The sequence below is a fragment of the Oreochromis aureus genome, linkage group 3 (genome assembly GCF_013358895.1).
Source record: "Oreochromis aureus strain Israel breed Guangdong linkage group 3, ZZ_aureus, whole genome shotgun sequence".
Classification (NCBI taxonomy): Eukaryota; Metazoa; Chordata; class Actinopteri; order Cichliformes; family Cichlidae; genus Oreochromis; species Oreochromis aureus.
This window is the reverse complement of record NC_052944.1, coordinates 5,640,503-5,650,717: the sequence shown is the minus strand read 5'-3', so window position 1 is coordinate 5,650,717 and position 10,215 is coordinate 5,640,503. Positions and strand designations below refer to the sequence as shown.

At 47.5% G+C, this 10,215-nt stretch overlaps 1 long non-coding RNA gene across 1 annotated transcript; it reads right to left on the bottom strand.

The window, feature by feature from the left end:
• Positions 1 to 399: 399 nt before the first annotated feature.
• LOC120439216 lies at positions 400 to 1,505 on the bottom strand. Its single transcript, XR_005612466.1, has 3 exons — positions 1,282 to 1,505; positions 858 to 1,019; positions 400 to 616 (listed from the first exon to the last, which is right to left on the bottom strand). It is a non-coding gene; the product is annotated as an uncharacterized LOC120439216 (long non-coding RNA).
• Between the last annotated feature and the right edge of the window lie 8,710 nt (positions 1,506 to 10,215).

Below are 10,215 nucleotides of genomic sequence, written 5' to 3'. Positions count from 1 at the left end.
ATTATAATCATCATGATCAATGGCGAGGTCCTGAGGTGGGCGGGGCTGTCTCTGGTGATGTCACCATGAAGGAACAGCGTCTGGCACGTGTTGGTGAAACATCCCAGTACACTGGTGTAATTTCCTCTCCAGCTGTTGGACATTTGACACTTCAACATTAAGGGGAAGAAGAAGAAACAGTGTTAGGTCAGGTGACCACATGGTTTCTAAAGTAACTGACAGGAAGTAACCAGGCTGTTAGAAATGGATGGCATGTGTTTAGAGTTACTGTAGTTAGGTAACTCTACTTACCAAAAGCAAAGCTGCTGAATGTTGCAGGAACTGCTCATGTTTGGTGATCATTCAGTGCTGCAGGTTAGACAGTCCAAGACTGATATCCTTCCCATCTGAGAGTTTGAAAACACACATGCAAAGATTTATTTTGTGTTACAGTCAAAGTTGGATGTTCGTTTTTGTCCTTTAAAAATGTTTGTGTATTTGAAAGCACTAACATTTAGGGATGACTCGGATCGTCTCTCTCTAAGAGTATCTCCTTTAAAGGGGAGACAAGTGTATCCACTGATCCACGTCACTGTACCTGGATGATGACTCCTCTCTCCCTCACTCAGAAACACTCCTAATATAATCAAGCAAATAAATAATACCGAAGATTTACTCACATTACAAAAACATCAAAAACATCTCCCTTTGATTCCATTCCTGCTAAACATCAGGCAACAAATATCCCAGTAAATCACAGTAAAATGTAAAGCACATGTTTTCTCTGCTTTGTCTAACCTCTGCAGAGCCTCTGTCAAGAAAAACAAATCTGTAAGCATAAAACAAATATACATTTCATAACACTTCACTGGACAAACCTCGGTTAGTTGATTTCCTCTGTGCAGTGCAGACGAGCATCAGTCAGCAAGTCAAGGTGGTGAGATGGACTCGTGCCCTTGGTGACTCTGCTTGTTCTTCTGAGGAAACACCACCGTCTCTCCACACCGTCTCCATCTGTGAGCACAAACTGCCGCTCTGCTCTGCCAGCATGTAGGAAATCACATATCACACACACAAGGGTGAAGAAACATTAGAGCTCGAGTTTGATCTAAACAGATCAAAGTAGCTCTTAGTTTCAGCAATCAGTGAACAGACAGACAATGATACCATATTGATTCTGTATGAATACAATATTGTATTTTCAATACAGGTGTCAAATTAATGTATTAAAACTAATATATATATATATCTTCATTATTAAACATTTGCACATAAATAAGTGACATAATATTCAGTACTTACTTTTGAAAGTTTACTCTTCGGCTGCTCCACTTCCACCGTTTTTTTCGGCAAAATTATCCACACCCACCGCCGGGCACTACAGCAATTTAAAGCAGTGCCATCAGCAAATAAGGTGAATGTTAACCATTTAGACACATTGTGCATCATTTATGTACAACACAAACAAATTAGGGACCAGCTCTGTACATAATGATGTAATTCCATTTAATATTGTATCTCTCAAGCTTTTCCCTCAGTAACCTGGGCTCTATTCTACCAAATCAAAGAACAGAGCAACCTGCCTGCTTTAAATTCACACTTGTGACAACTCAATAAAATTTAGTTTCCAATGAAATGATGATGCCTTGATCTGTGACTGTAGAATTGATGTTTATCTATTATACCAATTCTGCTTTATAGATCTTTAAGCTCATTCTGGACACACTGTGGTCCAGAGAAAATAACTAAATGTTGCCAAGAAAGGATCAACACTTGTACATAGAGTGAGTTTGTGTTCTTTCTGGGCCTGTAGTCTGAAGAAAACTGGGTTTTTGCCCTGAAGTCAAGTTTCTCAGTTCTGAAACTATACATATGCCTTCATGGGGTTGATGGAGTCATCTCCATGCATCATCAGGATCCAGTTATCTGTCTGTTATTACTGATACATGCTGCAGTAAAGCACACAGACACAGAGGTGATGTGCTGTGTATCAGGGTTTTAGAAACCAGCTGAGTTTTAAGTGTTTTGTGTGAAGGCCTGGCTGTCTTACAAAATTTAAACACACATCTTTAGGAGAAATATCAACAATAATGATAATCATGAAGTCCAAAATGTATTTTTTAAACTAAAAAACCTGAAAAAACCCCTCATGCATCTGTCTCTGTTTATTTCCTGTGAATGTGAACTTGAAGATGTTAAACTGTCTGCCCTTTGGATTATTGTGGTTAATAAATTGTAACAAGGAACAGGAACTATGACTAAGAAAAGCAGGACTTTAAAGCTACCGGCAGTGTTTCTATCTTTTATTGCAAAGCAGTGAAACACCAAGGCTTTAATGAAAGGCAGATTAAAGTGGGTTAGGGTTTGATTAAAGGGTCCATGTGGTGTATTGTTCTTCATAGCTGGATTCTCAGTCTGATTCTTTAGCTGCTGTTTGTTGCTGCAGCACATGTTCTAACAGACAAGCTTTAATTTTTGTTTTTCAACCAAAAAGTCAGAAGACAGCACACAAACCTTAAAATGTCTTGGTAACAAGTATCTTCTCTGAAATGAGCTCCATGCTGGCTGGATGTCCTCACTCACAGTGTGAGATCTCTGCAGGCTCCCACAGATACAGCAGAATCTGGATGTTCCTCAGTCACTGCTGTGAGTGTTATTACTGTGGTCCATGTGTATGAGAATGTTACGTCCCTCTGCATCCCCTAATCTCCTCAGTGTTTTCAGCTGGTGCTAATTGGCCACACCTAGTCAGGTGTGGATAAAAGCATACCTGAGGCAAGCTTCCCAGGGAGCTCACTTGCTTTTGCCTTGGTGTCACCAGCCATTTTAGCCAACCTCATATGCAATTTAAAGATAAAACCTCTTCCTACCTACACTCTGCTATTCGTCTCCTTTTTTTTATGTTGCGGCCTCGAGCCGGGTCGTAACATAAGTGGTGGCTGGTCCGGGATTGTTTGGACATTTTAGTGGGGGCTGAATATCAGTTTTTTGTATTGCTTTTAAGTGGGTGAGTGATGGTGTTCACTGTAATTGGGAAGACTCCCTTTAGTAAGTGTGTTTCAGCTGGGTGGCTGTGCTGCCCTTCCATCGGAGCACTTGTTTGTTGTTTTGCTTTGTTGTTTTAATTTGTTGTGTTTGGTGGTTATCCTGGGTGGGGGTATGCTAGTGGTGCAACGGATAAAAAATCTCACGGTTCGGATCGGATCACGGTTTTAAAGTCACGGATCGGATCAATTTTCGGATCAGCAAAAATAGAAAAAAAAGACAAAAATTCTACTCGCCATTTACTTATTTAAGTATTTTTTGCCTATTAAAAACATTCAACTGAAGACTCATTCCACACACTTATATAAAAACAAATTAAGGTGCAATATGGACATTATGGAACATTCTGGGCATCCTCTGCACACGGCCATAAACAACCAGAGGAGTCTGTTCAGTGACAGGTTGCTTCTCCCAAAGTCAAGGACCAGCAGACTTAAAAAGTCCTTTGTCCCACACGCCATCAAACTGTTTAACTCCTCGCTGGAGGGGAAACGGGGACAGAGGAGGGGGAAACAAGTAAGCTGTAGTGCCTTTTCACTGTGCAGTAGTTTTTGTTAATATTGTAGTGGCCCAGGGCTGTCGGGGATGTTATAGACATTTATGTTCTGTTTTGTAGTTCTGTTTACAGTTATGTTTGTGTATGTTGCCATGGTGACAGGTGACGCCCTCTCGCTGCGACGAGGTGGCCTTCCGGGGTCAGAGGGCGCCCTGTGTTGTTGTGTTGTTGCCGCGCTGAGCAGTGGGCTCGCGCCAGTGTTCCTCTGCAAAGTTAAATAAACGGCTGTGCTCCCGGCTAGCTGGGGAAGCAAGACCAACCGAAACCTCTGTCTCCTCCTTTCCTGAGCTCGCCACATTGGTGTCAGAAGTGGGATAGCTCACCCTCGCCGGAATGGAGAGAGACACTCAGAGGCTGGAGCAAGCCGTCGAGGAGAGTATTCGCTGCTTGGGAAGCTGGCGATTGAAGAGAGAGGAAGCTAGCGGCCATGTAAGTGCCCCGACGGGTCCCGATGGCGCGAGCGCCGCCGCCGCGACCGACGCTAGGGCAATGCTTGATGGGCTGCCTCCGTCGGCCGACACACCGGGCCCCCGACAGCGAGCAGCGACGCCTGCAACGCCAGCTAAGGTACCGAAATATAACGGGCTAACCCCGCTAGAGCCCTACCTCTCACAAGTACGGCTAGCCGCGAGATATAATGGCTGGAGCCACGAAGAGGCTGCTACACAGCTAGCGCTAGCATTGGAAGGAGATGCACTGCAGGTACTCCATGACCTAGCCCGTCAGAGCAGCATGAGCTCCAGGCCCTCACCATAGCACTCGACAGGCGATTTGGGCAGCGGCACTCCACTGAGCAGAGCAGGGAGCAGCTGACCAACCGGAGCCGTGAGGCTGGGGAGAGCCTGGGCACTTTTGCAGCGGATGTGTTGCTGTATGCTCGTCGTGGCTACCCAGAGTTCCCAGCAGCAGCCCGTGAGGAGCTTAGCCTGCATGCTTTCCTGCGAGGACTTTTTCCAGAGCGACTGCGCCAACATGTCCGCCTGGCCATGCCTCAAACTCTCCGTGAGGCGCTCCTCGAGGCTGAAAGGGCCGAGCTGGTGCTCACCTCACCACCTAACCAGCAGGTGCCCCCCACAAACTACCCTCAAACCAGAGCCGCAGACTACGACAGGGAGGTGGAGGTCCTGGAGGCATGCCAGCTGCAGCCCTCGGTGCCCTGAGGCGCCCCGTCGACCGACCCGCCGCTGCTATCGGTGCGATGAGCCTGGCCACGTGGCACGCGACTGCCTGGCGCCCGCCCCGAAGGCCAGAGCAGAACGATGCACGGTGGCGGGCCTTGTCGGGCACCTCAAGGGACTTTACCTGAGCTGCTGTGTTGGGGACCAGCCCTGCCAAGCCCTGGTGGACACGGGGTCCACCATTTCCCTGATACGACCTGGTGTGTTTCCTGGAACATCTGGGCCGCTTGTGATGGGTTGGTCACCCACCGACACCCAGCTGATGACAGTGACGGGGAGAGAACTGACATGCTGGGAAGAAACCGTTGCGGATCCGAGTGAAGGATCTGGAGCTGGTGCACGACTTCTGGCTTGCTGACATCCAAGAACAGTGCATCATCGGCCTTGATCTGCTGACCCGCTGGGGGCCTGCGTTGACACCATGAAGCTGGCTATCACTCTTGGCACAGAGACTCTGGCCCTCCAGTGCGGCCAAAAGCAGGTAACCAGAGACTGCAGGCAGACTCGGCTGGTTCAGCACACCACCAACACCGGCTCTGCTCAACCCATCTGTCTGCGCCCACGCCAGCTGCCTCTCTCGAAACGGCCAGGAGAGCGGGCCCAGGAGGCACGGAGCGTGGCTACTGCTCGGGCCACAGCCGGCGGAGGAGGATGGCTCTCGTTGACCCCGCAGCAGCTGAAGCAGGAGCAGGAGGCTGATGCGACGTTGGTTCAGGTGGGGGCCTGGCTGGAGGCAGCACAACGCCCAGGCTGGACAGGGGTGTCAGGACAGGGGCCCGAAGTGAAGGCCTACTACTCCCAGTACAACAACCTGGAGACCCACGACGGCCTCCTGTACAGGAGATGGCGGGTCCTCGGGCAGGGCAGAGATCTCCTGCAGCTGTTGGTGCCTCGGACGCTGCGGTCACAGGTGCTCGAGCTCGTCCACGGCTTGGTGGGGGCCAGCCACTATGGAAATGCTAAAACTCTCCACCGTCTCAGGGGACGATTCTACTGGCCTGGCTGTCGACGGGATGTGGAACGTCATATGCACTGCTGTGACACCTGTACGGCACGGAAGGGCTCCACTCAATGCTTCACTGCCCCCCTACAGCAGCGTCGGGTGGGGGCCCCGATGGAGAGAGCGGGAGGAGACATCCTAGGCCCTTTCCCCGTCCCTGAGGCAGAGAACCGGCGCGTGTTGGTGGCCAGAGACTGCTACAGGAGGCTGAGGGAGCAGCGCCAGGCCCAGGTCAGTGCCGGAGTACGACAGAAAAGAGCCTGCGACACCAGGTGCGGAGGGGGAGCTTTCGTGCCTGGCGACAAGGTTTGGGTGTACTGCCCGGTTCGCAAGAGAGGGGTGTCCCCCAGGCTGTGCGGTCACTGGAAAGGGCCGGCGGAGGTCGTGGGGCGGCTAACAGAAGTGGTGTACCGGATCCGCATGCCAGGGCCAGGACGCGTGGCGGTGTTGCACCAGGAGAGGCTCTCACCTTACTGCCCGCCCGCTCCCGCAGCCGCCGGGGCAGGGGATGCTGGTGGCACCCCAGGTTCTCATCCAAGTGACTCTTCCCCTGCGGGTCGAGATCGGCCTGCGCGCCGAAGGAAGACACATGGACATTTGCAGGACTTTGTGTTGGGTAATGGGGTTGTCGGGGACGACTGACCCCTTAGGTGGGGGCTATGTAGTGGCCCAGGGCTGTCGGGGATGTTATAGACATTTATGTTCTGTTTTGTAGTTCTGTTTACAGTTATGTTTGTGTATGTTGCCATGGTGACAGGTGACGCCCTCTCGCTGCGACGAGGTGGCCTTCCGGGGTCAGAGGGCGCCCTGTGTTGTTGTGTTGTTGCCGCGCTGAGCAGTGGGCTCGCGCCAGTGTTCCTCTGCAAAGTTAAATAAACGGCTGTGCTCCCGGCTAGCTGGGGAAGCAAGACCAACCGAAACCTCTGTCTCCTCCTTTCCTGAGCTCGCCACAATATCCAACGGTGTGATAGACTCACAATACTTGAAATGTGCCGTTCCCTTGTATTCTTATTCCTATTTATTCTATTTATCCCTTTTGTATTCTCTGTATTTATATATGTGTATATTTGGTATATTTCTGCTCACATTCTGCAACTTCTGTCGGTGCTGTGCTACTGGAAACTGAATTTCAGTTTGAACCCACCCGAGAAATAAATAAAGTTTCATGTAATCTAATGTAATCTATAGGGCAGTGCAGGGCTTTGTATCTACCTCTCCGCTGTGATATAACGAGCGGTCACGGTCACGTGGCTTTCCGTTGCCCTGGAGCTCCACCCATTTGTAGTTAGAGCAACAGAAGATGCCTGGGACAGTTCAGCCATAACTTCAAACTTCTCCTGCTCATACATGCTTGGAACGATCTTGTTACTGAAGTGGACGCGCAACGAGATATCATAGCGTGGCTCAAGCACGTTCATCACAGTTTAAACCTTGTTTTGCACAACAGACGACGGCCTCCCGTCTGCAGCTAAACACCCCATTAGCTTTTAGCTTTAGCCCGGTTGGACTGGGCAGCAAAGGGCTGCTTAAATGCCGCAAACTCCTCACTTGGACCGCTAGCGCTGACCATAACTACCGCTTGACAGACTGACCGTGCACCATACACGTACTTTTTTTTTTCTTTTTCGAATCTTCGGATCACGTGCGTACCGAACCGTGGAGTGGGATCGGTTCGGATTTCGGATCAACTGTGATCCGTTGCACCTCTAGGGTATGCTTCAGGGTTTGGTGGGAGACTGTACCCCTGGTCTGCTGCCTACCCTTGAGTTTGTGTTTAAAGATGCCTCGAGCCCGGTACACCACTGAAGACTAGACAGGTAAAGTTTTTTTTTTCTTTTTTTTAGCGTTTTAGGCTGGGAGTTGCTCAAAGTGAATTAGTGGTACCAAACTTGGCAGGAGGTTAAGACATGGTCTTGTAGCTGAGGCGGGTAGGTTGTTTTTAAGTTGGCATAGTGTGTACACTGTGTGTGCATATGTCACTGTTGATGGATGCTAATAAGATCCTTGTGAGGTGAGTGTTTTGTCCTGTGACCTTTAGTGTTGTGGGGAATATGGCTAGTTTGTTGGATCACTTGTGAGTGTTGTTGGCCAGGTGATGGCAATAACACTGAGGGGTGCTGAGCCGCCCTTGACGTGATGAATGTGTGGCCATAGCTCTCCATTTGTGGTTGGTCACTAGTGTGCTTGCTTTACTGAACTTTTTGGATTAAAGTAACTTGCTGTGGTATAGGGCCACTTGTATGTGACTGTTTGTGTGGTGGAGACAACAGATCACTTAGTTGGGATTATTTGCTGCTACTTTTGGTTTTGTGTTGTAGCAGGTCAGGTAATCAGGGTTTGACTGTTGTACTCCTTTGTGTTGGTCACATGTTACTTTGTGTGTGTTCAGTGTGGCAACTTCAGATCCTCATGCAGGGGCATCCATGCTTAAAGATGCTAACTAATGAAATGTGAGTATTTAGTTGTGTTAGAGCTGGTATTAAAGTACTCAAGTGTATGCTTTTTGAGGGATCAAGGCTTCAGAGGGGCTTTTAATTTGTTTAGGGGTCCTAGAGGAACCCTTTTGAGGGAGGAGGTGTTACGTCCCTCTGCATCCCCTAATCTCCTCAATGTTTTCAGCTGGTGCTAATTGGCCAGACCTAGTCAGGTGTGGATAAAAGCATACCTGAGGCAAGCTTCCCAGGGAGCTCACTTGCTTTTGCCTTGGTGTCACCAGCCATTTTAGCCAACCTATGCAATTTTAAGATAAAACCTCTTCCTACCTACACTCTGCTATTCGTCTCCTTTTTTTTATGTTGCGCCCTCGAGCCGGGTCGTAACAGAGAACAATAATGAACATGAAATAAAACAGCACTGAAGAACTGAAAGCTGTATCTCTTAGATTTATTATTAAGTTTGTAGATAATTTTTAATTTGTCTTCAGCTGAATGTACAGATCAATACCAGCCTAATTACTGATAATTAGATCAATAATATCTGGAGGAGACTCAGTGGAGATGTGAGGTAGGCCACGTGGTTCAATCCTAACGTAAATGTATATAGACTATGTTATGGTGAGGTGCCAGATTCAGTGACCATGTGACCCAGTAACAAACAGCCCCATCAGTAACACTGACTCAGCACCAACAGGCTGAACAGGTGTGCACAATAAAGTGGCAAATAAAGCACATTTCATTCATAATATTGTCAATCCAAGCCCATTATGTCACAATCAATTTTTTCTAGACTTTGCGAAATTGCAGAAAAAACCAAATACAAACCGAATCTGTGCAGTAAGGCGGAGGTCTGTTAATTGGTGCTGATTCTCGAGTTTGGGTTGGGTGTTGATATTGGAGAGCAAAATGAAAGATGCACAAGAAGAGGTCAAAGCCATCAGGTGCTCGGTTTAGAAAAAAGACAATAGAAGAGGAGGAGAAACAAGCAAAAGATGACGGTAAGCAGAGGTGTGATTGGATAATGGCAGGTATTGTGTATGATGTGTATCCTGAAACAAGATCACATTCATTAGTAGGGATAGTGATAAACTTATGTTTATGTTTAAACTTATGTTATGTTTACTTATGTTACGTTTGTTAGCCACTTGGCGCCTGATAGTAAACAGTAGACAGACAGTAGACACTGAAGAAATATTATATAATATAATGATAATTAGCTATTATTGTATTTATTACATTAGGAGAGGTTATATCACAATGTCATTGTTTGGAAGTCATGCATTGCTCAGTAATTACAGTAAGATAACTTATAGGTAATACAGCCTAATAGTGTAAGAAACAGCCATTATAATTCATCATACACTGAGAATAGGAGACAAATCAACAACACATATAATTCTGAGTATTTGATAAACTGGGCAAAATGATATGTTTGTTTTAATTAATTGCATGTTTCAGAGTTTTGTACTGGGTTTCTATTCAGGAGCACTTCTGAAATATTTTGGAGCACCCTCTGCTACTTCCCATGATGAGGGGCCGTCCACCTCCTCAGCCACATCTGTGTGCCCACAAATGTCTCATCCCGAGGATGGAGACCCAATTACGGGATCCCTTTCCAGACGCCTTAACACCCACTCACATCCTGGGCCTTTTGACCTCAGGAAATCACATGATAGGGTGGGGCCAGGTTCACAATGAGTTCACCCGAAAATTGGCTGATTGCGACCTATACTTGTTTTTACATGACTCGTGTGATTAAGTAGAGGATGAATAGGGGGTCCATGTCCCTTTTTGGGGGACCCTCCCATAGGACTTAAATCTGGGACTCTCCACCAAGTGACCTTAGAGCTGAAGAAGAGAGATGAGATGAGAGGTGAAACGTCTTTAAGCAACTTAAAGAAGTCCAGATGATTTTCTTTCCAATCTCCATAGACTAAACACACAGAACATGGAACACAAGACTTTCACAATAAAACAGGAAACAATGGAACACAAGACTGACACATGAGCTTGACACAGGAG